Genomic DNA, 27415 nt, shown 5'->3' with positions numbered 1-27415 from the left:
TGGACAAATCTGATGAAGTGGTCCGTAGATCACACTTGTAAAACTCCTGACCTAAACAGCTCGGAATTGGGTACCATAAGTTTAATGCCCACCATACAAAGTTCTGGGATATCTGCAGTTGCTCTGTTAATATATTAGCTGAAAGTGCACTGGTTCTTCCCCACCACATAAGAAAACAGATTGCCACATGAGATCACACTTAAATTTCAGGGTATTCCTGGGTGGTCTAGAGGTGTGAGGATTATTATCCTGTTGGATAGACAAAGTTGGCAGAAAGGTATGACTTGCCTAAAGTGTCCCCATGATGTGACTTGGGTCTCTTTCCTCTTGCTCCAGTAACCTAAGAGGCTTTCAGAGTCTCAGATGCTAAACTAGAAGAGAGAGTAAGGGGATAAGAAAGCACATGGAATAGAGAAGAAAGTAAAAGGATGAGAAAACACATGAAATGCAGGGGATGGGGTGATGATGTCTGGCCTATCCCCACTCAGTTAACTGTAAGCTGTGCAATGATGCTTTTCCTCTTCCTCACCTCCATCCCAGAACCCCTCCCACACACAGCAGTGACACTGAAGCTCACACATAATGGAAATGTGGGCTTATTGCTGCTTGATGTTACATTTCCAAGTATTCGCTCTAGTAGTTAGGCCATTATGTTAATGCCAGAGGCATTCCATTGACAGAATGGAGGAGGCAAGTTGGAATGGGGAATTACCATTTGCTGATGGTCTACTAGGTACCACACACTGTAGGTTATTTTCAGGCTTTTTCTCTTCACGCCCTCAAAGTGATGTTCTGAGGCTGACATCAGAGCTTCCTTTCTACAGATGATGGATAAGAGGCTTAGAGGACCAAGTACATATTCAAAGAATTTTATGGAAGCTTCAAATGGACATGAGACCTACTTCAAGGGGCTCCCACTGGCCAATTTTGAGAACACTTCAGCACCAAAATTGATATGGTTTTGATATTGTCCCCTCTGAATCTCATGTAGAATTGCAATTCCCATTGTTGAAGGTGAAGCCTGATGGGGTGTGACTGGATCATAGGGGTGGATTTCTCATGAATGGTTTAGTGCCATCCCCTTAGTGCTAAGAGGGTTCTCCCTCAGTTCATGCAAGATCTGGATGTTTAAAAGTCTGAAACCTTCCCCTTGTCTGTCTCTCTGGTTTCCACTCTTGCCATGTGACATGCCTGCTACTGCTTTGCCTTCTGTCACAATTCAAAGCTCTCAGGCTTCCCTAGAAGCTGAGCAGATCCTGGGGCCATGCTTCCTATCCAGCCTGTAGAATCGTGGGCCAATTAAACCTTTTTCTTCATACCGTCTCAGGTATTTTTGTATAACAATGCAAGAATGGCCTAATACAAAAACTATATACTAATAATTACAGAGGGCAACCCTTTGAGGAACATGGGAATCTCTGAGTCATATTGACATAAATAAATGTTAATAAATACATTGATAAATAAGGGAGAAGAAAAAGCTCTTTTTCTCAAATGCAAACTAAAAATTCCAGAAGGAATATCAAAATTGGAAAACAGCCACTTAACAACTATCATAATAATACATGATTCAGGCAAAAAACATAAATGAATGTTCATTCTTCACCCAATCTCACGGCAGTCACTGAGTCACCATGGTAACAATGTGGGCCAAGATAGCTCAGAAAAGAAAAATAAGCATCACTTTGATTTGTTTTGTAGTATGTCCTAGGAACTGAACTGGTCTGATATGACTGCAGTAATTAGCCTGAAGTATTCCTCACAATAAATCTTCCTGACAGCTTCAGCAATATACACATTCATGCACACATACATACCCACATACTTACATACATGTTCTCTCTCTCTCTCACCACCTAAGATCCCAGGAATTCATTGAGGTGGATTGCTGGTGGTGGGGAGTAGGTTACAAACCCCACAATTCAATAGATAAATTCTGACCACATATAAAGTTGAAATCTACTAAACTACTTTATGATGGATTTTTCTGGAGATGACCTGTTGATTTGTCTCTGGGACATTTTTTCCTGTAGTTACAGTACATTTTCAATAACTTCTGAAAGTTGACATGGAAACACAGGCAAATGCTTGTTAAGTATCAGGTACATTTTCCATTTTATAGTCTGAGATCTCAACCTAGAAAGTTAGCTAACAGCTACAGTTAAACATTTGGCCACTGACAGCTCAGTGAAAATAAAATATGCAGAAATGTAATTCAAAATAGTGGCATTTGTAAGAGCACCAATAAATATGAAATAATTAGGAATAATCTATCCAAACATGTGACAAGTCGGTATAGTGAACACCACATAACATTGCTAAGAGAAATTAAGACCTAAATAAATAGAGAAACATACTGTCTTCATGAGTTGCAAGACTCGGTATTGTTAAGATGCCTGTTCTGTTTAAACTGATCTATATATTCACAATAATCCCAGTAAAAATCCTGATATAGTTTTGAAATAAACTATGCTGTTTCTAAAATGCATGTAAAAATACAAAGGCTCTAGACTATGAAAACAACTTTGAGAAAGAACAAAATGGATAACAAACACTACCTGATTTTAAGACTTCTTACAAACCCATAGTAATCAAGACAGTGTGCTACTGGCATCAAGGCAGAAAAGTAGATCAAAAGAACAAAATAAACCACCTAAAAATTGACCTACATATATTAGATAACTGACTTTTGACAAAGTTGCAGAAGCCATTCAATGTCTAAAGGATGGTATTATCAATATATTGTGCTGAAACAAGTGGATATTCATGTACATAATTGTAAACTGTGATCTATATATAGTACCATATACAAAAGACAAGAAAGGCAATTCAAAATGGATCATAGATGTAAATATAAAACCTAAAGCTGTAAAACTTGTAGAAGAAAACACGGGAGAGCAAGATTGTGACCTTGAGTTAGGTAAAGATTTCTTAGATGAATAAATCAATAATTAGGAATGCATCAAAGTTAAAAACTCTGGGTCTTACAAAGACACTATTAAGAGAATGAAAAGACTAGCCTCTGATTGGAAGAAAATGTTTGAAAATTGTATCTGATAAAGTACTTGTATCCAAAATATAGAAAAATACCACAAAATTAAATAACAAACACTCCAATAAATAAATAGGCAAAAGAATTGAATAGACAGTCATCTATAGAAGATAAACAACTGTCAAACACATGAAAAGATATTCAACCATCATTAATCATTAGGGAAATGTAAATGAAAACTACAAGGCACCACTACCTCATGGCTTTGCTTTTTTGGAGTTTAAAAATTATTCTTGGCATTGTTCCCTTACAGTACTCTTTCTATAGCACCTAAATAAATTTCTTCTATGCTTGTTATGAATGAATGTTTTCATTTAAAAATATATAATTGTTGAGTTTTGTTAGTTTTGGTTCAAAGTGGTCAGTTTAATATGAAATATTCTGGGTGTAAACCAGGTGTTTTCAATTCAGATACATTTTGGTTTACCTAAGCACACTTTCCAGTAGGATTATTTTGTTGTGACTTACCTTCTCTTATACATAAATTTGTGTTAATTGTAAATTTGGGTTTGTTAAAGTATTTCAGGAGGCTGATAGGTGGTGTGTTCATGTCCATTCAACTAAGCTCCCTATTCCTAATTTACTACTAAATCCTCCTTTGACCTTTAGTTTCATAGGGGTTATTATAGGTGGAGTGTTCTTTAATTAGAAACTGTAGCCCATTTCTTCCCATCTCATAGACTACATCTTGACCTAATGCTTTTATGTAAATATTTGTGATTACTTTTAAGACTTTTTAGAGTTAGCTGAAGATAGCAGTATACAGGCTGAATTGGCAAGAGATGGTGAGGTTTGTCAGAGTTTATCAGTTATAGGACAGCCTCCTCTAGAGGAATATAAAGCAGTGCCAAATCCTCTGAGATTTAAGCTGTTGCTGGTAGTAGTACTCTGGCAAATAACTTTGTTTATTCAGTTATTTAAGTTTATGGCTAAGCATAGTGGGGTATCTAATCCCAGTTTGGGCCTTAGCTATTATGAATTCAGAACATAATAAAGTCACTTTCGTAGTTTATTTTCATTTTAGCTATTGCCTTTTATGGCTTACAGCTTTAGTTAGACATAATCACAAACGTGCTGGGTTTTATTGATTTGAGTTAATCATATGACCTCAGTGGCTGACACGAAATTTACCAGCCCTAGGGGGAATTACTGTAGCTTGCTCAAACTTTTGTTTATTGCTTAATTTCTATCACTGCTGTTTCTCATGGGAGTGTGGTTGAGCAAGGCATTATGAGATACTAATTAATGTGCTTGGTATCTGCTCCTTTTGATCTTTTGCTGATCTGGAGGGCATTCTCAATGGAATTCAGACACTTGCATATGTAATCTCGCTAAGAATTAATAAAAAGGCCGGGACCAAAGCTGTGTGTTGATGAAGTTACATGAATTCATCCAGGCATTTTCAGTGGCTTGCTTTAGTGAATTAAAATACAACAACTTGTATCTAGAAAATACTCTCTCAAGGGGAAATTGCTAAATTTAAGTGTTATTCTAGTATTGAGAGACTTTTGATAATCTTATTAAGAAACAAAGTTTTAGCCTAGAAAATCAAAATTTTAATGGATTTTTTGTTTGTTTTAGAAAATGCTTTAATTAGGAGTTAGGCTGAAATAATGTTCTAGATAAGTTTATAATTGAATTTAATAATATGTGGGTACATATTAGAGCCTTAGGTAATAATCAGTGATAAAAGATTTTTTGTTTGGGGAGTTTAGCAAGAATAAAAGATTTATATTTACATAAATACTGTAACAGCTCAAAGTAAGGGATTAGAGGGAATTTGCAGAGTTAATCATATATAATGGGAATAATTATGCATCTGTGACTGTATCTTGTTTTTATTATGTCCATTGAGCATGGATTAATTAACACCTTATGGTTTTTATGTGGGAAAATAACATTCAATTTAAGATCAGCTACAATCAAGTTGTGTCAAGGCCTTGACAGCCATGTCGGATCACATCATCCCCCCAAATTAAGAAATACCAAATGCACGACACCACAGTGATGAGTGATCATGGGCTGATTAGTCATTAGTCCATTGAGATGTCTTATTTAAGAGGAATGACTGGATGGTTATAAGCTCATGGCCCTTAAGTAAGAACCACATGTCTGGTATAGTCTCAGTCTAGAAACCCCCAAGTTTTCTGAGTCCAGAGTGAGAAGATGGACACTTCCTGAGTAGACTGCTAATTTATCAAAGCTTAGTAGATAAGAAATCCTATTGGAGGTGATATGCATGTTGTCAAAAAAGGATTTGACTTCCTGTGCTATGTATGGTCAATAATATTATGTCCTATGTAAAATGAAGAACTTATTGTATGGAACAACACTCATTTTTAAATACATTTATATGGACTTTTAATGTATTATGCACTGTGATTAGTTTGATGTGCATGTTTGTATGCATGGGGAATGGATTTTAAAGCACTATAAGATATAAATGTATAATGTATGATGAAGTGTTTATAGTACTAGTGCATAATTAATGGGGTAAATTACATAATGCATGGTGTACACAAGGTGATTAGATTTTATACTTATTTTTTCCATACTGATATAGAACTCAAGAGCCGTCTCTTTGCATTCAGTATAAGAATCAGGGAATAGAATTTCAACTTTGGGTGCTGATAGTGGAGTGAAAAGCTTTTTCTTTGACTGCACTGGGGAGAGGTGCTCTCCATTTTTGGTTTACAAAACCAAATTTAATAAACTGCAAGAACTCTTCATTGAAGTTTATTCTTGATTAGGCTAGCAAGTGGCATTAATATAAGAACAAGGGAAAAATATACAATGGATATACTTGTTCAATAATAATGAAAGGGTGTTCTACTGATTGACCTTTAATTTGTGTGAATATGAGGTTATTATATACTAGAACCCAGAATAGGCATTGGCTTAGTAGCTGGAATATCATGCTTTGTTGTTTAGATAACTGAAGGATTGGGATGATTGCTAGAATTAAGATTAAGAGCACAAGGGCTACAACACCTCCTAGTTTATTGGAGACAGATCCTAAATTTCACTGACAAATAGAAGATATCACTCTGGTTTGATATGCGGTGGTATATTGAGGGGATTTGCTGGAATATATTCTGGGTTTCCTAAAAAGTCATGGGAGAATAAAACAAGTTTGAATAGAAGTGATAGTAGAAAAACAAATCCTAAAATGCCTTTAATTGTGTGGTAGTGATGGAATGGGATTTTATTTGTATTGGTTGAGATTCCTTGGGTTATTTGATCCTGTTTCATGTGGGAATAGAAGGTACACAATAACTAGAGCTGAAACAATGAATGGCAGAATAAAATGAAAGGTGAAGAATTGTGTGAAGGTGCCTTTGTCAAGAGAAAATCCACCTCTGATTCATTCTAACAGGTTGGTGCCAATGTATGCAATAGTTGATAGTAAATTTGGGATTGTTGTTTCTCTTCATGGTAAGATATAACCTATGAATGCTATAGCTATTACTGTGAATAAAAGAATAATTCCAATGTTTCAGGTTTCTAGAAAGGTATAGACCTCAGCCTACATGAATAAACAGGTAAAGAATATAGATATCCACTAGCACGCAGATATTAAATGATTCAGCCATAGCTTACATCTCAGCAGATGTGCGTGATAGAGGAAAATGCAGTTATTCTGTCTGAGGTATAGTATATAGCTAGGAAAAGTGCTGTAATGATTTGTAAAACTAGGCAAACTCGGTAGGAAACTGAAATTTCTTCATGTTGAGATGTTTGATGGTGCTGGTAGATCGATGGTGGGAAATGAAGGAAGAGCAAAGGGACATGTTACATGGCAGCAGGTAAGAGAGCTTGTGCAGGGGAACTCCCATTTATATAACCATCAGATCTCGCGAGACTTATTTGCTGTCACGTGAACAGTATGGGGGAACCACTCCCATGATTCAGTTATCTCCACTTGGCCCCACCTTTGACACGTGGGGATTACAATTCAAGGTGAGATTTGGGCGGGGACACAGCCTAACCATATCAATGGGACAGGAAAAAAGAGGCATTCAGAGGGTGGCTGGTGGGAGAACATTGGCACCTTAGTGGGTGAAAAGAGCAGCCATGCCGGTTGGGCAAGTCAGGGCCTGGGCAGAGCGAGGAGGGTGTCCTGGTGGGGGTGGCCTGGCATGGAGTTTAGTGGCATTGAGTTCAGGGCAGAGTGAGGAGGAAGGCGTGGTGGGGAGATTGGTTGCTGCAGTGGAGCACGTGTTAGATAATTGAAAGGACTCACAAGATTCCACAGTGACTACTCAAATGAGGACTTAATAAAAGCACAGGAGGTGATTCAGCTGGAGGAAGAAAGCACAAGCCAGCATCAGTGACTGAAGAGACACACTGGTGTGGCAACCCAGGGCCACTCGTTGGCTGCACAGGGCACATTTTGTCTCTAGATTATGAACTATCAAGATGTGTCCAAGGAATCTTGGTGTCAGGAGAGACTGGGCAAAAACATTGAGCGCTGTCTTCTGTGTTTGGTCACAAAGTTAACCCAGGCCCTGTGACCAGGTGTAAGGCATCAATCCGCACCTCCCTGAGTAGTGTGATCAAGCTGGCCCTGGGGACCACCAGGGGCATTTTTAACTTCAAACTGGCCCGCTTCTCCTTATCTTGAGTAAGAGTGGGCACGAGGGTTTCCTTGCAAATGAGCATAGAGCTGTCCCGGTTTCACTGTAAGATAACTGTTTTACGCAGCTATTTAGAGGGATATTTATTAAATGAGTAAACAGTTTAAAGACCATAGAAGTGGAGTTCTCACTGTTAGAGGAGAGAATTACAAATATGGGAAGGGAGAAAACTAGAATGAGCCCTGAGATGTATTGGAATTGGGTAGATTGGAGTGAAGATAGGGTGTTTAAAAAGAGAAATAGACAGTGAAATCAATATAGGTGTTAGGAGTGTGTGTATTCCCTAGCTCTGACCACTCAGAGGGGCCGAAAGTACCTAACCCCCCCATAGCAATGAGCACATCTAGTGCCTGAATTTTGGCTTATAAATATTTCCCACAAAAAGGAACTAGAGATCATGGGAGAAATGCCTGATTCCAGGGCTGTGGCAGAAAAATACAAGATGAACTTGAATATCTTGTGCCAGAAAGCAAGAAAGTACTGCAAGAATGAGGGGGCGTGTCGAAAGGTCTAAGAAGCCAGCTTGGATGGACTCATACTGGCCAAATCAGGGACAATTTGAGTATCACTGTAAATAATAATGATAGATTATAACCCATCAGCTAAAATAGGAAGCCGCAAAGCCACACAAGTATAACTAAATAAACCGTGATCTCCCAATACCAGTGCTGTTGACCTTTTGGATTAGACAATTCTTTGTCACAGGTTGGGCTGCCTTGTGTGATGTAGGATGTGTGTCACAATCCCTGGCTTCCACCTGCTATACCAGTGCTTTAGACTAGTGTCATCCAGCAGACAGGATGCCAGTCACCAATGACATTTTAGATTTTCTAGTGGCCACAGGTGTTACAATCCAAAATGTCTCCAGACGTTGCCAGATATCCCTTTGTGGGGTGGGGGTGGGGGGGCAGTGCACAAAGTCGCCTTGATTGGGGACCAAAAGACTCAAGAATAAGTTTAGAGTTTGGTGGGGAACAAGGATATTGGCATTGTATCAAAGTACCCTTCCTCCCTTTCCTAAATTTACTAATGACAAGAGGGGGAAACAATACATTGGCAATGGAGAAGCCAGGCAGACTTCAACGATCAAAGTGAAGATCCTTATCGATGGGATAAATGGAAGTCATGTGTCCTAGGTAGGGTGCCATGACAAGAACACAGTGTTTCTGCGATATCCCTGCCAAAGATGCTGATATGATTTGGATGCGTGTCCCCACCAAATCTCATGTGGAATTGTAATCCCCAGTGTTGGAGGTGGGGCTTAGTGGGAGGTGATTGGATCATGGGGGCAGAGGTCTCATGAATGAGATGTTACTGCCTTTAATAAAGCTTTGTTGCCTGCAACTGTCCCCCTTTGTATGTTTGGGAACCTTGAGAACAGTCACACATGATTGTGGTAATACTTTGGTTGGTCACTAATAGTGTAACACTATCGGGGGCTCCTCTCCACACTGGGACCACAGGGGAAAAGAGCTTGTGAAGAGTTCTGGGACAGAACACTGAATGGGGCCACTGAGATGGGTCACTTCAAGGTACAATGCTCTTAACCTATACCTTAAACTGAGAAAGACAGAAAGTTCCACACAGCATCAGAAAAACAAAAACAAAAACAAAATGTGTTTGAAAAGTGGAATCATCTTTGGTTGTGGAAAACATATCTTCTTCACAGGATGTGCTTAAATCAAAACTAACAGACAATCTAGGCCTGAAATATAAATATTTGTTAACAGATGCTGGCGAGGCTGCAGACAATAGGAAACTCCTATTCACTGTCACTGGCAATGTAAATGAGGTCAGCCACTATGGAAAGCAGTTTGGAGATTTCACAAAAAATGTAAAAGAGAGCTATTAATTGAACCAGCAATCTCATTGCTGGGTATATACCCAAAGAAAATACAACACTCTACCAAAAAGACACATGCAAACCTGCACACACAGCACTTCTGTCTCATATAAATTTGACATTATTTTCAAAAGTGTTCGTTTGTGAAAAATTTTCACCCATGGTAGGGATGAAGAAGTACATTCTCGCTAAGGTCAAGAGGCACACACTGGAAGGCAGCCTTGGGGGCAGGGCTGGGAAAGCCAGGAGCACCAGCATCCTCGGCATAAGCCAGCAGGTGTTGGCTGAAGTAACAGGTGCTCTGGCAAAATGGGAAGGAGTTACTTAGACACAATTGTTATTTCTTGAATTTCCTATTTTTCCTAGGATGTCTTTATTATTTTCTTACTGTCCTGTCTATGTTTAGTCACATGGCCCTCAGAGGTGACTTGTGTCTGCAAAATGAGGAATTCATCTCTGTTCTTTGGTCAAGGAAGAGGGAGTTATGTAATTTCATAAACTGTCCATATCTGATGACAGAAATCAAAACAAGACTGAACAGATGGAGGAGATACATTATATACATGAATAGAAAAACTCAGTGTTATCAGGATGCCAGTTCTCCCCAATGTACGGATTCAATGCACTTCTAATAAAAATGGAAGCTAATTATTTTACGGATATAGAAAAGTTAATTCTAAAGCTTATATGGAGAAGCAAAAGACCTTGAATAGCTAACACAATATTGAAGGAGTACAAAGTTGGAGGAAAGACAGGCATTACTCAACTTCAGGAATTACTGTAAAGCTACGGTAATCAAGGTAGTATCATGTTGATGAAAGAATACACAGATTAATGAAACAAGACAGAGTTTAGAAATAGAGACATGTCAGTATATTTAATCTTTGATGAAAAAGTAAAGGCAACATGATGAAACAAAGATTGATTTCTTCTGAAATTGATGCTGGAACAACTGAATATCCACATGTGGAAAAAAAAAAAAAGAATCAGATCTTACCCCCTCACCAAAATTAATGCAAAATGAATCATAGACATAAATGTCAAACACAAAACTGTGAAACTTCTGGAAAGTAACAGGAGAAAATCTCGTCTCTCTTGGGTTTGATGATCTCTAGAGAAAACGCCAAAGTTACAGTACATAAAAGAAATAATATGATAAGCTAGACTTGATTTAAATGTCACATTTTTGTTCTGTTAAAGCCATTGAAAGAGAAGACAAGCCACAGACTGGAAGAAAATATTTGAAAAACATATTTGATTAATGAATTTTATCCGAATTATACCAATATTATTAAAACTAAATAATAAGAAACAAATAACCCAATTTAAAAATGAACTAAACACTGTAACAGGCATCTCACCAAATAAAATGTACAAATAAAATATAAGCATATGTAATGACGTTCCACATAATATTTTCTTAGAGAAATACAGTAATGAGCTACTACTGAACATCTATGGGAATGACCGAAAGCAAGAACATGGTCACCCACTTTAATCACGTGGTCCCTGTCACATAATTAGAGGGCGCTGGGGGCTTTAACTCTGCAAGTTGATGTGTAAAGAATTCGACTTCGATATGATATCGTGACTAGAAATCTTGTATGTATGTATGTATGTATTTGTTTTGAAAGAGATTCTCTGTTGCCCAGGCTTGGAGCGCAGGGGCACGAATAACCAAACAATAAGCAAAATCCAGAAGACTGAAAACGTCAAGTGCTGTCAAGGATGTGAAGCAACAGGCCCTCTCATTCCCTGTTTGTGGCACAGTTTACTGTACCCACGAACTCCCAGGCCCAAGTGATCCTCCCACAATCAATCTCCCAAGTAGCTGGGGCCACAGGCATGCACCACCATGCCTGCCTGATTTGTTTTATTTTTGTAGAGATGAAGTTTCCCTGTGTTGTCTAATCTGGTCTGAAACTCCTGGGATCAAGTGATCCTCTCATCTCGGTCTCCCAAAGCGCTGGAAGTACAGGCACGAGGTCCTGCACCCAGCCTGGAAGTCTTTAAACAGAATGAGTTCAATCTAACTTTTTCTCCCTCTGCTCTACTCAGCTAAGTCTCCCTCTCAGCCCAAGGGAGAGAACCGCAGCTCAGACCCATCCAGGATGGGGACAGATTACCCAGCGCCACCGTCATGCTCCAGATGCGGGTCAACGAGGAAGGGGCCTTGAGGCCTGGCCGCGGGTGCAGTCAGAAACCTTGAAGCCGTCCAAACGAGACCCGCCGTCCCTGCCTGTCTGAGTTGTAGGGGCTACCTGCATTAGGCGCACAAGCAAAATGGCCAAGCAACCTCAAACTCCCTTCTTCCCCTCTGGGCCCAGGCAGCGCGAACTAGGGACAGATGCCGCTGCTGCACTGAAGTCTATCGATCCGCCCCATATCTGCACCAGGGCAGGACCCGGCTGCTCGGCCCCATCCTGGCGGCTGCACAGTGCCCAGACCCCTCAACCCAGCGCCGTGAGCGCGAGCCAAGGAATAGCAGGGCCTAGAGACGGAGGATGTGTTCCACACGGCGACCCTCTGGCCTTCTGGGCCCAGCCCGGAAGCCTCCACCATGGGCTCAGCTGCAGCCGGAATTTGAAGGTGGCAGCAGCGTTGCCAACCCTAGAATCTGTCCGCGCCACCAGCTGCGACGAACCCTAGGGTCGAACGCCGCCACTGCGCCTAAGTCAGGCGTTGGACCCTGGGCTGCAAGAGGGCGGGAACCTGCAGCAAAGCCTCATCCCCGCAGCTGTACAGGACCCAGAAGTCGCGAGCCTGAGCTGCCAGCTTTGGCAAAGGTAGAGCAGAGACCAGGGTGAAAGGCTGGTGGACTCGACGACCCTTAGCTGTCTGGGCCCAATCCTGCAGCCTCCAGCGTGAACTCATCTGCAGCTGCCGCCTGAATATGACACGCGGCAGCAGGGGCTGCATCCCTGACCCTGCCATATCACCAGCAGCGCGGATCCTTGGCCAGAAGCTTCCAGGGCGCCGAAGTCACGGGATGAGTCCCTAGCTGCAGGAGGGCAGAAACCTGTGTAACAAACCTGCACATCCTGCACATGTACCCCTAAGGTTAAAATAAAATTTAAATAAATAACGAAAATAAGTTTAACTCCAATGTAGATACCATCTGTGTCCTGAATATAGAAATTTTATTGTATAGAAGAGCAAACAAATTAAAATATCCATGAAAAATCTGAAAATTGAAACAGAGTGACTTCCCCTGTAAAATATTGTAGAGACTTGGAAATTAAAATTGTGTTGTATTGTTTCATCATGAGTCTGAGAGACCAATGGAATACAACATTCAAAAGCAGAATAAAGCATGTATGAAAATGTACTGTACAATAAAAGCAGGAGTGTAGAAAGAAGAGATGACAGCTTGCTACGTCTCGTTGGACTCTGAAGCTAACAGGCAGCAGGCTTTGTCTCTCACCACGTGTGCTTTCTGCAAGTCTGGTATTGCCACATGTGCAGGAAGGACATTTAATATTTGAGCAAGAAGATTTGGGGGTGAATATCTGAATAAGGTGTAATTTTTCTTCCTCAATATTTATTGTAACCTATTCTCACAGCCCACAGTATGTTTTCTGCTGGGTTTAAATGTTACTGCCTTTAATAAAGCTTTATTACCTGTAACTGTCCCCCTTTGTATGTTTGGGAACCTTGAGAACAGTCACACATGATTGTGGTAATTCTTTAGTTGGTCACTTGCCTGGTGAAACACTATGGTGGGGCGGCTCATCTCTACACTGGTCACACAGGGCAAAAGCTTACGAAGAGTTCTAGGACAGAACACTGCATGGGGCCACTGAGATGGGTCACTTCAAGGTACAATGCTCTTAACCTATACTTTAAACTGCGGCAGACAGAAAGCTTCACATGGCATCAGAAACAGAAAAATAAAAAAACATGTTTGAAATGTTGAATCATCTTTGGTAGTTAAAAAGACTATCTTCTTCAGAGTATGTGCTGAAATAAAAACTAACAGATGATCTATGCCTGGAATAAAAGTGGTTATTTGTTAACAGATGCTGGCGAGGCTGCAGATAATAGAAAACTCCTATTCACTGTCACTGGGAATGTAAATTAGGTCAGCCACTATGGAAAGCAGTTTGGAGATTTCTCAAAAAACATAATATAGAGCTACTAATTGAACCAGCAATCTCATTACTGGGTGTATACCCAAAAAAAATACAACACTCTACCAAAAAGACACATGCAAACATGCACGTGCAGCACCTCTGTTTCATATAAATTTGACATTATTTTAAAAAGTGTTTATTTGTGAAAAAATTTCACCCATGGTAGGGATGAAGAAGTACATTCTCACTAAGATCAAGAGGCACACACCAGAAGGCAGCCTTGGGGGCAGGACTGGGAAAGCCAGGAGCACCAGCATCCTAGGCACAAGCTAGCAGGTATTGGCTGAAGCCACAGGTGCCCTGGGAAAATGGAAAGGAGTTACTTAGAGTTGCTGATTCATGAATTTCCTATATTTCCCAGGATGTCTTTATCATTTTCTTACCCTTCTGTCTATGTTTAGACACATGGCCCTTACAGGTGACTTGTTGGCTGCAGAATGAAGAATTCATCACTGTCCTTTGGTCAAGTTAGAGGGAGTTATGTAATTTCATAAAATGTCCATATCTGATGACAGAAATCAAAAAAGAACTGAACAGATAGAGAAGATACATTATGTTAATGGATAGAAAAACTGAATATTGTCAGGATGTCAGCTCTTCCCAATGTAGAGATTCAATGCACCTCTAATCAACATGGAAGCAAATTATTTTATGGATATAGAAAAGCTAATTCTAAAGCTCATATGGAGAAGAAAAAGACCTTGAATAGCTAACACAATATTGAAGGGGAGAACAAAGTCGGAGGAAAGACAGGCACTGACCCAACTTCAAGACTTACTGTAAAGCTACAGTAATCAAGGCGGTATCATGTTGATGAAAGAATACACAGATTAATGAAACAAGACAGTTTAGAAATAGAGAAAAATCAATATATTTAATATTTGATGAAAAAGTAAAGGCAATATGATGAAACAAAGATTGGTTTCCTCTGAAATTGGTGCTGGAACAACTGAATATCCGCAAGTGAAAAAAAAAAATGAATCAGATCTTACCCCCTCACCAAAATTAACTCAAAATGAATCATAGACATAAATGTCAAACACAAAACTATAAAATTTCTGGAAAAAAAAACAGGAGAAAATCTAGACTCTCTCAGGTTTGATGATCTCTAGAAAAAATGCCAAAGTTACCGCACCTAAAAGAAATAATATGATAAGCTGGACTTGATTAAAATGTCACTTTTTTTTCTGTTAAAGCCACTGAAAGAGAAGACAAGCCACAGACTGGAAGAAAATATTTGCAAAACATATTTGAATAATGAATTTTCTCCACAATATACCAATATTCTTAAAATTGAATAATAAATAAACAACCCAATTAAAAAGTGAACTAAAGACTGTAACAGGCATCTCACCCAATAAAATATGCAAATAAAAATAATCATATGTAATGATGGTCCATATAATGTTTCCTTATGAAAATGCAGTAATGAGCTATCACTGCACATCTATTGGAATGTCCAAAAGCAAGAACATGGTCACCCACTTTAATCACATGGTCCCTATCACATAATTAGAGGACGCTGGGAGTTTCAACTCTGCAAGCTTGGTGTGTAAAGAATTCGACATAGATATGATATACTGACTAGAAGTTATTTATTTATTTATTTATTTAGAGAGTCTGTGTTGCCCAGGCTTAAAATACAGGGGCAGAAATAACCAAATAATAACGGAAATCTAGAAGACCGCGATGTCAAATGCTTTCTAGGATGCGGAACAACAAGGCCTCTCATTCCTTGTTTGTGACAATCACAGATCACTATACCCACAAACCCCCCGGAACCAAGTGATCCTCCCAAAATCAATCTCCCAAGTAGCTAGCTTGCATCACCATGCCTGGCTGATTTGTTTTATTTTTGTAGAGACGAAGTCTCCCTGTGTTGTCTAAGCTGGTCTGAAACTCCTGGGACCAAGTGATCCTCCTATCTTGGTCTCCCAAAGTGCAGGAAATACAGACATGAGGCATTGCACCCAGCCTGGAAGTCTTTAAATAGGATGAGTTCAATTTAACTGTTTCTCCATCTGCTCTGCTCAGCTGAGTCTCCCTTTCAGCCCAAGGGAGAGAACCGCAGCTCAGCCCCATCCAGGATGACTGCAGATTACCCAGTGTCACCGCCATACTCCAGGTGTGGGTGAACCAGGAAGGGACGCTGGGGCCGAGCACGGGGCACACTCAGCAACCTGAAGCCGTCAAACCGGACCAGCTATCCGTGCCCCTGTCTGAGCTTTAGCCTCTACCTGCACTTGGTGAGCAGGCAAATATGGCCGAGCAACCCTAAACTCCCTTCTTCCCCTTGGGCCCAGTCAGCGCGGACCAGGGACAGATGCTGCTACAGCGTTGACGTCAGTCGGTCCGCCCCATATCTGCACCAGGGCAGGAACCCGCCGCTCAGCCCCATCCTGGCGGCTGCACAATGCCCAAAGCCCGCAACCCAGCGCTCCGGGCGCGAGTCAAGAAGTGCACGGCCTAGAGAGAGAGGGCGTGTGCCGCACGGCGACGCTCAGACCCTCTGTGTCCAGCCCTACAGCCTCCGCCGTGGGCTCAGCTGCAGCTGGCGTTTGAACGTGGCAGCAGCTTGGCAACCCCAGAACCTGACCTCGCCACCAGCCGCGGCACACCCCAGGGTCGGACGCCGCCGCTGGGCCTAAGTGGTGGGACCTCACCCGCAGGAAGGCGGGAATCTGCCTCAATGCCTCATCCCAGCAGCTGTACGGGGCTCAGAGGTCGCGAGCCTGAGCTACCAGCGCCGGCCAAGGAACAGCAGAGCCCAGGGTGGAAGGGCGGGTTCACTCGACTACCCTCAGCGGTCTGGGCCCAGCCCTGCAGCCTCCACCGTGGACTCAGTTGCAGCTCCCATCTGAACCTGGCACGCGGCAGCAGGGGCTCCAACCCGGACTCTGTCAGCGCCACCAGCAGCGCGGATCCTTGGATAAGAAACGTCCAGGGAGCCTAAGGCAGGGGTGGGTCCCCAGCTGCAGGAGGGCGGGAACCCACGCTCAGCGCCATCCAGGAGGCTGCAGGTGCCCAGCACCAGGGCCCAGATTCTGGATCGCGGGTCGAGAAGGGGCCAGAGGCGGCTATGTCAAGCGGGTCGTGTGGCAGGGCGTTTCCCACGTTCTGCTCCAGGGAGGCCCGCCAGCCCGACAGTGCCTCAGCGGCGGGTGCCACCTACACGCGGGGCCCGGGGGGAGCGCTGCCAGGGCGCGAGTCTTCTCAGACTGCTGAGCTGCGCATTCGCTGCTGCCTAACGGCGCTGCTCAGCGAATTTCTCCCAGGAGAAGACGAGTGTCCAAGAGCTTCGCCAGACAGCAAGTTTTACTGCTATCGGAGCTTTTTTGCTTGTTTAATTGGAGAAATGAACGCACTTCATGCTTTCTATTGAAAGATTAAAAAAATAATAATAAGCCCCTTCGAAAAGTCTCTACAATCAGATAGAAATGTCCTATTGTGTTCTTTCACCCCAAATCTCACAGGAGTGGCTTAGAGCCCCTTGAGTGCTAGGGGATTGAAGGTTGCTGAATTACATAGATCTTGTGGCCCACGGCAGGTGTCCCCTCCCCTTTGCCTCTTTTTCCAAGCCTCTGATGTCCTACCCATGTACATGTAAAGCAGGAGTAAGATTGACTGTCAAATAAGTCATGGTTCAGTTGGGTTTTTGATAACATGCTTATGCTGGAGATGAATGACTGACTGAGACTCTGTTTAGTTGTTTTCCAGGAACAGGTAAATACAGAGCTTCTAGGTTGGTCATGGAGTTTATCTTTTCAGTAGTCTATGCTTTGATAAGCTGAATATTTAAAGGTTGGAGACTGCCATGAAGCTCTGCAGAAGAAAGATCTGGAAGTGGGAGAAACTTTCACTATATACAGTGGCTCCCAATTCCAGATCTTTCTCTCTTTGTATATATAGTACTTAGAGAAATGCAACTATCAGGACTCAGTTTTTCTAGCAGTCTCTCTCCTTGGGTATAAGTACCTATAAGATTTTTAAGGCTTTGCTAGTTTATGTAGACCTGAACAAGGAAAGACAAGTACAAAATAAGTAATTAGATTTTATTATTAATGTGTCAATTTTTGTTGAGAAAAATATCCCCAATAACAAATATACATTTGTGTTTTGACATTTGTAGGTTCGGCTTTTCCACATTTCAAATATTTCAGGGGACTCTCTGTTGTGTTTTAGGGTGAAGGGAAGCAATAGGGCCTTCTTAAGTGGTTTTTATGCTGAAAAACAAAGAATGTCATTTTCCAATGACACAGATTAGTCTTTGAATCAGTGAAAGATAATTGATAAGAAGCAAGGTAAATGTATCTTTCTCCCTTATTTTAGGTTATCAAATTTGTTCCAGTTTAGATATCAAAAGTTATGTCAGCCATTAAGTAGATTTTCAGTTCATCATTGAGGACAGTTTGTGAGGATGAATTATACTCAGGGTATGCCAGTTATTTTGGCTGTCATTTCTTGTTATGAAACTAAGAGTGAGTCTTCATTGGATGTTATAGGTTGAGGAGGTAGAGTCAAAAATAGGTAACTAAAATCTTTTTTAAAAACAGAGGCATATTTTAATTATACCAAGAAACATGATTTAATATACAGAAGACTGATTTTTCCCCAGATTTTGTTTTTTGTTCTCATTTTTTTGGAGTAAGCACCAAGACATGAACTAGCAGATTTTCTTTTTAAATATATGAATTTGCTTATTTTGTTGTATTTTGTTTCTCTAAAGTCTTTTCAGCAAACTGACTATTGAAAATTCACAGTCTACAAAAGTTAAGGAAGACTTTAATCTTGCTACCAATGTAAAATGGTCTCTTGTGAAGTTGATTTTCTCTGTTGGAATCTAGTTCTGTATAGTATTTACTTTTCATGTTTAGCAGTGGTGTAAGTACCATTATTTCATGTTGGTAATACAAAATTAGTTTTCTTTCTTTTCTGGAGGCTCTGGGGAAGAATCCACCTCTCAGTTCATCCAAATCATTGGTGGAATTCAGTTCTGTGTTGTAGGTGTGAGGTCCCCATTTCCTTGCTGGCTGTCACCTGGGGATCCACCCTTAAGTACCCCATGCCTCTCTCCAGTGGTTGCATGGAGCCCACTGCATCTTAGAACCAATGAAAAGGAGATTTGAATACTCTCCTACTTGGACTCTCTCTGTCTTCCTGTTTTGCAAGCCCCCTGCTTCTTCTTATTCTATTGCATGTCTCTGACTCCAGCCAGGGAAAGTTCTCCACCTTTAAGGGCTTCTGGGATTAGATTGAGCCCATCCCAATAATCCAGGTCCATACCCTTTAGTCACACATACAAAGTCCCTTTCTTCATGTAATGTAACACAATTGCAGTTTCTAGAGATTCCAATGTGAACGTTTATTTGGATGGAAGGCAAATCAGTAAAGCCATCTGGATGCCTTGTTGAAACAGATTCCTCAGCAATCTGCCTCACAATCAAGGTTTCTGATTTAAAATGTCTTATCACAGGGCCTAGGAATTTGAATTTGTTGGGAACATATCTGACCATCAACTGGCCCCAAAACTGGCCATGAACAAAATCTCTGCAACACCGTGACATGTTTGTGATGGACATAATGCCCATGCTGAAGGTTCTGGGTTTACTGGAATGAGGGCAAGGAACACCTGGCCCACCCAGGGCAGAAAACCACTTAAAGGCATTCCTAAGCCACAAACAATAGCATGAGTGATCTGTGCCTTAAGGACATGTTCCTGCTCAGATAACTAGCCAGAGCCCATCTCTTTGTTTCAGCCCATCCCTTTGTTTCCCGTGAGGAATACTTTTAGCAAATCTATACTCTGTAGAAACAATGCTTATCACTGGCTTGCTGTCAGTAAGTATGTGGGTAAATCTCTGTTTGGGGCTCTCAGCTCTGAAGGCTGTGAGACCTCTGATTTCCCACTCCACATCCTATATTTCTGTGTGTGTGTCTTTAATTCCTCTAGTGCCACTGGGTTAGGGTCTCCCTGACTGAGCTGGTCTCTGCAAGTGGTGCCTGTACGTGGGGCTCAAACTCAGGTTGAAGGGTCACCAGTGCGATGGTTGGAGAACATGAAACTAAGCTGGAGGACACCCGAGTACTCTTAAGCAATCCCCGTGGTGAGTAAAAAGGGAAGCTTGGAAGCATCAGGGTAACAATGGGACAAGTGTGGGCTCTGTTTCATTCCACCTTGGAACGTTTTCACACTAATGATGGGGAGGAAGTAAAGTATAACGAAGTAACAGAAGAGGTGACAGAGCAGGTTTGTTTGCCAGCTAAAGCTAAAGCGGCAAAGGAGGGAGAGGTTTATCCCTACCCGTCTGCAGCCCCTCATTATTTTGAAGGAAAAAATTGGCCTGACCCTCCAGATATTTCTTTTCTGGTGGACACTGGGCAAAATGTAGTCACCCCCGTGACTGTTCAAGCAGCACCTTGAGTGACCGCTCTCAGTTGTATTCAGGCAGGAATTCAAGAAGCTAGAAGAGAGGGTGATTTAGAGGCTTGGCAGTTCACTGTTAGGATACACCCCCCAGATCAACAGGGAAATATTATAGCTACATTTGAGCCTTTTTCTTTCAAATTCGGGAAATGCCATGAGGGGCCCATCATGGGCCCCATTCCAAACTGGGGCATTTCCAGCTCAGGCCATTCCCTCACCCCTGTACAAAGTCTGTCCCCCACCACAGCTTGTAGTGCCGCAGTAGATTTATGCTGCACAAAAGCTGTGAGCCTTCTGCCTGGGAAACCCCCACAAGACGTTTCAACAGTGGTCTGTGGACCCTTGCCAGCCAGGATGATTAGATTACTTCTAGGCAGGTCTAGTTTAAATTTAAAAGGAGTACAAGTACAAACAGGTGTCATTGATTCAGATTACAATGGGGAAATTCAAATTGTTATATCTACTTCTGTTCCCTGGAAAGCAGAGCCAGGAGAGCATATAGCACAGCTCCTGATCGTGCCATATGTGAAAATGGGGAAAAGTGAAATTAAATGAACAGGAGGATTTGGAAGCACAAATAAACAAGGCAAAGCAGCTTATTGGGTGAATCAAATTATTGATAAACATCTTACCTGTGAAATAACTATTCAGGGAAACAAATTGAAAGGTTTGGTAGACACAGGAGCAGACATTTCAATCATTTCTTTACAACACTGGCCATCTGCATGACCAATTCAACTTGCTCAATTTAACACAGTTGGAGTTGGTAAAGTCCCTGAAGTAGATCAAAGTAGTTATATTTTACATTGTTAAGGGCCCAGTGGACAACCTGGGACTATTCATTTAATTCTAACTTCTGTGCCTATAAATTTATGGGGGAGAGATTTATTACAACAATGGGGAGCACGAGTTCTAATTCCAGAACAATTATATAGCCCTCAAAGTCAACATATGATGCATGAAATGGGGGTATGTTCCTGGTATGGGACTCGAAAAAAATCTGCAAGGTTTGAAGGAACTGCTTCAAGCAGAAAGACAAAGTTCCTACCAAGGTTTAGGATACCATTTTTGATGGCAGCCATTGTTAAGCCTCCAGAACCTATACCTTTAAAATGGTTAACAGAGAAGCCAATTTGGATAGAACAATGGTCACTAAGTAAAGAGAAACCGGAGGCTTTAGAAAACTTAGTTACTGAACAATTAGAAAAAGGACACATAGCTCCAACATTTTCCCCTTGGAATTCTACAGTTTTTGTAATTAAGAAAAAATCAGTAAATGGAGAATGTCAACTGACTTAAGAGCCATTAATTCAATTACACAACCTAGGGGAGCATTGCATCCAGCATTGCCTTCTCCTACTATAATTCCAAAAAATTGGCCTTCAATATTTACAGATTTAAAATACTGTTTCTTTACTATCCCCTTAGGTGAGCAAGACTGTGAATGGTTTGCATTTACAATTCCTGCAGTAAACAACCTGCAGCCTGCTAAGTGTTTTCATTGGAAAGTGTTGCCACAAGGCATGTTAAACAGTTCAACAATTTTCCAGACTTATGTAGGGCAAGCAATTGAACCCACTTGTAAAAAATTTTCACAGTGTTACATTATTCATTATATGGATGATTTATTTTGTGCTGTCCCCACTAGAGAAATATTACTCAATGTGATGATCACTTGCAAAATTTGATTTCTCATGCTGGTTTAATTATAGTGCACCTGTAATCCCAGCTACTTGGGAGGCTGACACAGGAGAATGGCGTGAAACTGAGAGGCAGAGCTTGCAGTGAGCTGAGATCACGCCACTGTACTCCAGCCTGGGCAACAGTGTAAGACTCCATCTCAAAAAAAAAAAAAAAAAAATTGTCAAGTATATTTTCCACGTCTCTTGGAAAAATATATAAATGTTCTTCTTACCTTGTTATTATGGTAAATTACATTGGTCATTATTCAAATGGTAGAGTAAATTTGAATTCCCGTGGTAAACTTACTTGGGCATGATATACTATCCTTTATGTATACTACTGGATTTAATTTATGAATATTTAATTAAGGAATTTTGCAGCATTTTTCATAATGGATATTAGGCTTCTATTTTATTAACTTGTTGTTAAGTCTTTGTCATTATTCCAGCCCCCAAAAGTAAGAGTGCTTTCCTGGTATTGTATTTTCAAAAAAATTCAGTATAATGTTGGCTTTAATTCTTCACTAAGTATGTCATATAACTGGCATACAACCTGAAACAACCTGGGATACAACCTGAAACAACCTGGGCCTGGACTTTCTTTTTCAGAAGGAATTTGACAACAAAATCAATATTTTGCTAGATATGGAGCTTTCAGATTTTCTGTTCATCTTTATCAGTTTTGCTAAGTTATATTTTTCAAAGAGTGTTTCTGTTTCTTCTAAGCTGTCCCCAATTTGTTGGCATCAAGTTGTCTGTAATATTGTCTTACCCATTTTATTTTCAGTGCCTCTGTGATCTGTACTGATAACCCCTCTTCTATTCATGATATTGATTATTTCTTTTTTTCTTCATCAGTCTAAGTAGTGGTTTATCAATTTTGTTATTCATTACAAATAATCAGCTTTTAGATTCATTGAAGTTAAATATTTATCTGTTCTCTATTTTAGTTATCTATGGTCTTATCTTTATTATTTTCTTAATTCTACTTATTTTGGGTTTAATTTTCTCTTTCTTTCTTTTTTTTTTTTTTTTGAAACGGAGTCTCGCTCTGTTGCCTGGGCTAGAGTGCAGTAGTGCAATCTTTCCAGTGATCTTTTTCTCTTGATATAAACTACTCATCAAAATTTATAATACATTTATTTTTTAAATTAACTGAGTGCCAGAAATGATTGTAATAATAACTCAACCCAAGAGAACGTTGTTTTGTTTTGTTTTGCTTTTTTATTTATTTAATTTTTTTTGAGACAGAGTCTTGCTTTGTCACGCAGGCTGGAGTGCAGTGGCGTGATCTCGGCTCGCTGCAACCTCCGCCTTATGGGTTCAAGCAATTCTCCTGCCTCAGCCTCCTAAGTAGCTGGGATTATAGGTGCGTGCCACCACACCCAGCTAATTTTTGTATTTTCAGTAGAGACGGGCTTTCATCATGTTGGTCAGGCTGATCTTGAACTCCTGACCTCATGACCCTCCCGCCTTGGCTTCCCAAAGTGCTGGGATTACAGGCATGAGCTACTCTGTCTGGCCAATTTTCTCTTTCTTTTCTAAGTATTTAATGTTACACCATAGGTCACTGAATTTTAGATGTTGTTTTTTTCAAATATAGGCCCATAAAGTTAAATTTCCCCCAACTCCTGCAAATATTGATGTGTTGTATTTTATTTATTTTATTTATTTATTTATTTATTTGAGACGGGGTCTCACTCTGTGGCCCAGGCTGGAGCACAGTGGGGAGATCTTGGCTCACTGCAACCTCTGCCTCCCGAGTTCAAGCAATTGTCCTGCCTCAGCCTCTCGTGTAGCTGAGATTATAGGCTTAGCCACCACGCTTGGCTGATTTTTTGTATTTTTAGTAGAGACAGGGTTTCACCACGTTGGCCAGGCTGGTCTTGAACTCTGGACTTTAGGTGATCCACCCACCTTGGCCTCCCAAAATGCTGGAATTACAGTTGTGAGGCACTGCGCCTGGCATGTGTTGTATTTTAAAACTAGTTTCTAATTTTGTAGGTGAGTTCCCCCTGATCCATAGATTATTGAGAGTGGGGTGTAAAAATTTCCAACTATGATTTTGAAATTTTCCATTTCTTCTTTTATTTCTGTCAGTTTTTACTTCATATAGTTTGAATCTGTTTTTAAGCACATATGCATTTATTGTTCTTAGGTTTCCTTGACACTTTTAATACTTTTCACCTTAAAGTTTATTCTATCTGATATTATTGCAGTTAACCTAGCCTTTTTCTACTATTTACATGAAAGATCTTTTTCCATCTATTTATTTTCATCTTCTCTGTGTCTGTATAATTTGAATATGTCTCTTATTGATAGTTCATGAATGTGTCTGTTGGATTTTATCCATCCTGACAATTGTTGCCTTTTATTTTGATATTTTTGTACATTACATTAAATAATTAAACTTAAATTAATACTCATACATTAAATAATGATGTGGTTGGATTGGTGTCTACCATTTTATTATCTGTTTCTTGTTTCTTCTCTAGTTTTTGTCATATTGTTCCTCATTTCCTGCCTTCCTTGGAATTAAATGAAGTCTTGCTTTAACATTCTATTTTAATCATTCACATTTTGACTATAATTATTTGCATTTCTTTCTTTCTTTTTTTGTTTTTTTTGAGACAGAGTCTCGCTCTGTCACCCATGCTGGAGTGCAGTGGCACGAACTCGCCACACTCCAACTTCCACCTCCCAGGTTTAAGCAATTCTCCTGCCTTAGCCTCCTGAGTCGCTGGGACTACAGGTGCACACCACCACACCCAGCTAATTTTTTATATTTTTAGTGGAGACAGGGTTTCACCATGTTAGACAGGATGGTCTGGGTCTTTTGATCTTGTGATCCACCCACCTGGCCTCCCAAAGTGCTGGGATTACAGGCATGAGCCATCGTGCCTGGCCAATTATTTGCATTTCTTTCTTTTTTTACTTTCTTTTTTTTTCTTTCTTTTCTTTCTTTCTTTCCTTCTTTCCTGTAGTCCCAGCTACTCAGGACGCTAAGCAGGAGAATGGCATGAACCTGAGAGGTGGAGCTTGCAGTGAGTTGAGATGGCACCACTGCACTCCAGCCTGGGCAACAGAGTGAGACTCCATCTCAAAAAAAAAAAAAAAAAAAAAAAAGACTTGCATTAGGAATTTGTGCATTTTCTTATTTGTTACACAATGTTTAAAACTATATATTCTGGTTTTCACTTCCCAGTTTTAGGAATTCCTAGCTGTGTGAACTTGGTCAAATTACTCTGTGCTCTATAAAATTGCAAATAATAGTAACTATTTCTATTTCAAGGTATTGATTGAAAGAAATGAGTTAATTTATATAAAATCTTAAAATAACACCTGGAATACAGTAATACCTGAATAAATATTAGCTATTTTAAGTCATATTATTGTGTTACATAACATATATTCAAGTTTACTAATATTTTTTAATAAAAGACAAATTATAAAATAGATTAAATATTTCATATCTTATTATTTTTCCAGCACTTTTCAGAGTGATTGCACATGTTTATTGTTCTGTTTCAACAAGATATGTGTGAAAAAAAAGTAACTTGAAAAAAATTACATGATTCTGGGGGCGTGCCCAAGATGGCCAAATAGGAACAGCTCCAGCCTCCAGCTCCCAGCATGAGTGACACAGAGACAGGTGATTTCTGCATTTTCAACTGAGGTACCGGGTTCATCTCACTGGGGAATGCCAGACAATCGGTGCTGGTCAGCTGGTGCAGCCCGACCAGTGAGAGCTGAAGCAGGGTCAGGCATCACCTCACCTGGGAAGCACAAGGGGGAAGGGAATTCCTTTTCCTAGCCAAGGGAAACTGAGACACACAACACCTGGAAAATCAGGTAACTCCCACCCTAATACTGCGCTTTACCAAGGGTATAAGCAAACGGCACACCAGGAGATTATATCCCACACCTGGCCCAGAGGGTCCCACACCCACGGAACCTCCCTCATTGCTAGCACAGCAGTCTGAGATCTAACTGCAAGGTGGCAGCGAGGCTGGGGGAGGGGTGCTCGCCATTGCTGAGGCTTAAGTAGGTAAACAAATACACCAGGAAGCTCTAATTGGGTGGAACCCACCGCAGCTCAAAGAGGCCGGCCTGCCTCTGTAGACTCCTCCTCTGGGGACAGGGCATAGCTAAACAAAAAGCAGCAGAAACCTTGGCAGAGGTAAATGCCCCTGTCTAATAGCTTTGAAGAGAGCAGTGGGTCTCCCAGCACGGAGGTTGAGATCTGAGAACAGAAAGACTGCCTGCTCAAGTGGTTCCCTGACCCCTGAGCAGCCTAACTGGGAGACATCCACTAGGTGCAGACTGACACCTCACACCTCACATGGCAGGGTACACCCCTGAGACGAAGCTTCCAGAACAAGAATCAGACAGCAGCACTCGTGTTCAGCAATATTCTATCTTCTGCAGCCTCCCCTGCTGATACCCAGGAAAAGAGGGTCTGGAGTGGACCTCAAGCAAACTCCAACAGACCTACAGCTGAGGGTCCTGACTGTTAGAAGGAAAACTAACAAACAGAAAGGACACCCACACCAAAACCTCATCAGTACGTCACCACCATCAAAAACCAAAGGCAGAGAAAACCACAAAGATGGGGAAAAATAAGTGCAGAAAAGCTGGAAATTCAAAAAATCAGAGTGCACCTCCCCCTCCAAAGGAACACAGCTCATCGCCAGCAATGGAACAAGGATGGATGGAGAATGACTTTGACAAGTTGAGAGAAGAAGGCTTCAGTCAATCAAACTTCTCAGAGCTAAAGGAGGAACTACATGACCAGCACAAAGAAATTAAAAACCTTGAAAAAAGAATGGATGAATGGATAAGTAGAATAATCAATGCAGAGAAGACCTTAAAAGAACTGTTAGAGATGAAAAACATAACACGAGAAATACATGACAAACACACAAGCTTCAATAACCTACTCGATCAACTGGAAGAAAGAGTATCAGTGATTGAAGATCAAATGAATGAAATGAAGGGAGAATTGTGGAGAAAAAAGAGTAAAAAGAAATGAACAAAGCCTCCAAGAAGTATGGGATTATGTGAAAAGACCAAATCTACATCTGATTGGTGTGCCTGAAAGTGACAGGGAAAATGGAACCAACTTGGAAAACACTCTGCAGGATATCATCCAAGAGAACTTCCCCAACCTAGTAAGGCAGGCCAACATCCAAATTCAGAAAATACAGAGAATGCCACAAAGATACTCCTTGAGAAGAGCAACTCCAAGACACATAACTGTCAGATTCACCAAAGTTGAAATGAAGGAAAAAATGTTAAGGGCAGCCAGAGAGAAAGGTCGGGTTACCCACAAAGGGAAGCCCATCAGACTAGCAACAGATCTCTCGGTAGAAACTCTACAAGCCAGAAGAGAGTGGGGTCCAGTATTCAACATTCTTAAAGAAAAGAATTTTCAACCCAGAATTTCATATCCAGCCAAACTAAGTTTCATCAGTGAAGGAGAAATAAAATTTTACAGACAAGCAAATGCTTAGGAGATTTTAAGTAATTACCAGGTCTGCTCCTACAAGAGATCCCGAAGGAAGCACTCAAACATGGAAAGGAACAACCCATACCTGTTTTCATTGCAAAATATGCCAAAATGTAAAGTCCATTGATACTAGGA

Source organism: Papio anubis, unplaced genomic scaffold (assembly GCF_008728515.1).
Source record: "Papio anubis isolate 15944 unplaced genomic scaffold, Panubis1.0 scaffold300, whole genome shotgun sequence".
Classification (NCBI taxonomy): Eukaryota; Metazoa; Chordata; class Mammalia; order Primates; family Cercopithecidae; genus Papio; species Papio anubis.
The sequence above is the reverse complement of the archived record's forward strand: the minus strand, read 5'-3'. Positions refer to the sequence as shown.